At 37.8% G+C, this 5106-nt stretch overlaps 1 non-coding gene across 1 annotated transcript; it reads left to right on the top strand.

Moving 5' to 3' along the window:
• The first annotated feature begins 3804 nt into the window (after positions 1–3804).
• LOC130942644 (small nucleolar RNA R71) lies at positions 3805–3908 on the top strand. Its single transcript, XR_009071209.1, has one exon. It is a non-coding gene; the product is annotated as a small nucleolar RNA R71 (small nucleolar RNA).
• Positions 3909–5106: the final 1198 nt, after the last annotated feature.

Here is a 5106-nt window from a genome sequence, read left to right as displayed (position 1 = left end):
TTTCTTTGAAGTTTAGAATGATTGGCTTCTCTAGGAACTTAGAATTTTGGGTAGTGTTATTGACTTTCCTAGTTAATCATGTTCATTCTCGAACACAGCTACTTATGAGTCTTGGCCGTGGCCCTAAGCACTTTGTTTTCCAGTATTACCACCGGATACATAAATGCCACAGACACATAACTGGGTGAACCTTTTCAGATTGTGACTCAGCTTTGCTAGAGTCCCCAGTTAGTGGTGTCCAGAGCTCTTAAGCACACTCTTTTTGCTTTGGATCACGACTTTAACTACTCAGTCTCAAGCTTTTCACTTGGACCTTCATGACACAAGCACATGGTTAAGGACAGCTTGATTTAGCCGCTTAGGCCTGGATTTTATTTCCTTGGGCCCTCCTATCCATTGATGCTCAAAGCCTTAGATCCTTTTTACCCTTGCCTTTTGGTTTTAAGGGCTATTGGCTTTTTCTGCTTGCTTTTTCTTTTTCTTTCTAGTTTTTTTCGCTATTTTTTTTTCTTTCTATTTTTTTTTTGCAAGCTTTTGTTTTTCACTGCTTTTTCTTGCTTCAAGAATCAATTTCATGATTTTTTCAGATTATCAATAACATTTCTCTTTGTTCATTATTCTTTCAAGAGCCAACAGTTTTAACATTCATAAACAACAAGATCAAAATTATGCACTGTTCAAGCATTCATTCAGAAAACAAAAAGTATTGTCACCACATCAATATAATTAAACTAAATTCAAGGATAAATTTGAAATTCATGTACTTCTTGTTCTTTTGAATTAAAAACATTTTTCTTTTAAGAGAGGTGAAGGATTAATGGATTTTATTCATAGCTTGAAGACATAGTTACTAAACACTAATGATCATGAAGTAGAGACACAAAACATAAATGAACACAACATAAAAACCGAAAAGCAGAAAGAAATAAGAACAAGGAATGAATCCACCTTAGTGGGGATGGCGCCTTCTTGAAGGACCAATGGTGCTTTTTGAGCTCCTTTATGTCTCTTCCTTGCTTTTGTTGCATGATTCCTAGTAATTTTGGTGTTCCTATCCTTAGTTGCTCCCAATAATTGTGTGGAGGGCAATTTATACCTTGAGGTATCTCAGGGATCTCTTGATTTGCAGTCAAATGTTCTACCACTGAGCTATAAACCCTTTACATGAGTCTTTCCATCTCCCATGACTCAGAGGTGGAAGCTTTTGTCTTCCCTTTTTTTTTCTCTTCTTCTCTTTTTTTTTTTGATGTCTCTGGCCTTAGGTGCCATTAATGGTTATGAAAAAGCAAAAAGCTATGCTTTTACCACACCAAACTTAGAAAATTGCTCGCCCTCGAGCAAGAGAAGAAAGAAAAGATGAAGAATATGAAGAAGATATGGAGGAGATTGAGGGATGTGTGTATTCGGCTATATGGGTGGGATTGGGTGGGAAAGAGAATTTGAATTTTAAAGGTAGGTGGGGTGTATGGGGAAGAGTGGATAGATGTAGGTGGTGAATGAAAAACAGAAGGGATGACCATGAATGGAGAGAGAGGGTGAGGTAGGTGGGGATCCTGTGGGGTTCACAGATCCTGAGATGATCCTGTGGGGTCCACAGATCCTGAGGTGTCAAGGATTTACATCCCTGCACCAATTAGGCATGTAAAATGCCTTTGCACACCATTCTGGCGTTTAAACGCCGAGATGATGCATACTCTGGGCGTTCAACGCCCATGTGTAGCATGTTTCTAGCGTTGAACGCCAGTTCCATGCTTGTTACTGGCGTTCAGCGCCAGCTTTCCTCAAGGAACATTCCTGGCGTTCAAACGCCTGGATGTTGCTTGTTTCTGGCGTTCAGCGCCAGATTCATGCTCTGTTCTGGCATTGAACGCCAGCCAGATGCTCCTTACTGGCGTTGAACGCCAGTCTGTCCTCCCTCTAGGGTGTGATTTTTCTTCTGCTGTTTTTGATTCTATTTTTAATTTTTATATTTTTTTCGTGACTCCTCATGATCATGTACCTAATAAAACACAAAATAATAATAAAATAAAAATTAGATAAATAAAATTGGGTTGCCTCCCAACAGGCGCTTCTTTAATGTCAATAGCTTGATATTGGGCTCTCATGGAGCCACAAAGGTGATCAGGTCAATGTTGTATAGTCCCAACACCAAACTTAGAGTTTGGATATGGGGTCTTAACACCAAACTTAGAGTTTGGTTGTGGCCTCCCAACACCAAACTTAGAGTTTGACTGTGGGGGCTCTTCTTAACTCTGAACTGAGAGAAGCTCTTCATGCTTACTCTCTTTTGTCACAGAGGGATGGCCATGTGCCTTAAACACAAGGTAGTCCCCATTCAATTGAAGGACTAATTCACCTCTGTTAACATCTATCACAGCTCCTGCTGTAGCTAGGAAAGGTCTTCCAAGGATGATGCATTCATCCTCTTCCTTCCTAGTGTCTAAGATTATGAAATCAGCATGGATGTAAAGGCTTTCAACCTTTACTAACACGTCCTCTACTATTTCATAAGCTTGTCTCGATGACTTGTCTGCCAATTGTAATGAGAACAAGGCAGGTTGTACCTCAATGATCCCCAACTTCTCCATTATAGAGAGTGGCATAAGATTTATCCCTGACCCCAGATCACATAGAGCTTTTTCAAAGGTCATGGTGCCTATGGTACAAGGTATTAAGAAATTGCCAGGATCTTGTCTCTTTTGAGGTAAAATTTTCTGAATCCAGGTGTCTAGTTCACCAATGAGCAAGGGAGGTTCACTTTCTCAAGTCTCATTACCAAACAACTTGGCATTCAGCTTCATGATAGCTCCTAAATATTGAGCAACTTGCTCTTCAGTCACATCTTCATCCTCTTCAGAGGAAGAATAGTCTTCAGAGCTCATGAATGGCAGAAGGAGATTTAATGGAATCTCTATGGTCTCTATATGAGCCTTAGATTCCTTTGGATCCTTAATAGGAAACTCCTTCTTGCTTGAGGGACGTCTCAGGAGGTCTTCCTCACTAGGATTTTCGTCCTCCTCCTTCCTTGTGCATTCGGCCATATTGATCACATCAATGGCCTTGCACTCTCCTTTTGGATTCTCTTCTGTATTACTTGGGAGAATACTGGGAGGAGTTTCAATGACTTTCTTACTCAGCTGGCCCACTTGTGCCTCTAGATTTCTGATGGAGGATCTTGTTTCACTCATGAAACTGAAAGTGGCCTTTGACAGATCAGAGACTAGATTGGCTAAATTAGAAGTATTTTGTTCAGAATTCTCTGTCTGTTGCTGAGAAGATGATGGGAAAGGCTTACTACTGCTCAGCCTATTGCGTCCACCATTGTTAAAGCCTTGTTGAGGCTTTTGTTGATCCTTCCATGAGAAATTTGGATGATTTCTCCATGATGAGTCATAGGTGTTTCCATAAGGTTCACCCATGTAATTAACCTCTGCCATAGCAGGGTTCTCAGGATCATAAGCTTCATCAGAAGTTGCCTCTTTAGTACTGTTGGATGCATGTTGCCATCCATTCAGATTTTGAGAGATCATGTTGACTTGTTGAGTCAACACTTTGTTCTGAGCCAATATGGCATTCAGAGCATCAATTTCAAGAACTCCTTTCTTCTGAGGTATCCCATTATTCACGGAATTCCTCTCAGAAGTGTACATGAATTGGTTGTTTGCAACCATATCAATGAGTTCTTGAGCTTCTTCAGGCGTTTTCTTTAGGTGAATAGATCCACCTGCAGAATGGTCCAATGACATTTTCGAAAATTTAGAGAGACCATAATAGAATATATCTAATATGGTCCATTCTGAAAACATGTCAGATGGACATCTTTTGGTCAGCTGCTTGTATCTTTCCCAAGCTTCATAGAAGGATTCATCATCTTTTTGTTTGAAGGTTTGAACATCCACTCTCAGCTTGCTCAGCTTTTAAGGAGGAAAGAATTTATCCAAGAAGGCTGTGACCAGCTTATCCCAGGAGTCCAGGCTATCCTTAGGTTGTGAATCCAACCATATTCTAGCTCTGTCTTTTACAGTAAAAGGGAAAAGCATGAGTCTGTAGACTTCAGGATCAACTCCATTCGTCTTTACAGTCTCACAGATTTGCAAGAACTCAGTTAAAAACTGATAAATAGAAGTCCATAAAACTTGCAGTTTTGTTGCATTAAAGCAACTAGTTGAGGCTTAAGCTCAAAATTATTGGCTCCAATGGCAGGAATGGAGATGCTTCTTCCATCAAATTTGGGCGTTGGCTTTGTGAAGTCACCAAGCATTCTCCTTGCATTATTATTATTTTTGGCTGCCATCTCCTTCTCTTGTTCGAAAATTTCTGAAAGGTTGTTTCTGGATTGTTGTAATTTAGTTTCTCTTAGTTTCCTTTTCAGAGTCCTTTCAGGTTCAGGATCAATTTCAACAAGAGTGCCTTTTTCCCTGTTCCTGCTCATATGAAAGAGAAGAAAACAAGAAAAGAAGAGGAATTCTCTATGTCACAGTATAGAGATTCCTTTATGTTAGTAGAAAAAGAAAGGGGAGAAGAATGCAGAAGAGTGGGTTTGGATATTTAGATGGAGAGAGGTGAAGAGAAGTGTTAGTAATTAAATAATTAAATAGAATAAGAAAAGAGAGGGGAAATTTCGAAAATAATTTTGAAAAAAGGGATTAGTCTTTTCAGAAATTAGAGATAAAATATAATTAAAATTAAAACATGAAACAATTAGTTAATTAAAAAGAATTTTTGAAAAAGGGGTGAGATATTTTCGAAAATTAGAGAAGAAAGAGTAGTTAGGTGATTTTGAAAAAGATAAGAAACAAACAAAAAGTTAATTAGTTAGTTGAAAAAGATTTTAAAATTAAATTTAAAAAAGATAAGAAGATAAGAAGTTAGATAAGATATAAAAGATAAGATAAAAATTTTAAGAAAAAGATATTTTGAAAAAGATTTAATTTTTAAAATGACTTAGCTAACAAGAGACTACAAGATAAGATTCTAGAATTTAAAGATTGAACCTTTCTTAACAAGAAAGTAACAAACTTCAAATTTTTGAATCAATCACATTAATTGTTAGCTAATTTTTGAAAATATGATATAAAGATAAGAAAAAGATTTTGAAACTATTTT

The sequence above is a fragment of the Arachis stenosperma genome, chromosome 7, assembly GCF_014773155.1.
Source record: "Arachis stenosperma cultivar V10309 chromosome 7, arast.V10309.gnm1.PFL2, whole genome shotgun sequence".
Lineage (NCBI taxonomy): Eukaryota > Viridiplantae > Streptophyta > Magnoliopsida > Fabales > Fabaceae > Arachis > Arachis stenosperma.
Note: the sequence above shows the minus strand (reverse complement) of the source record. Positions and strands in the feature narration are given on the sequence as shown.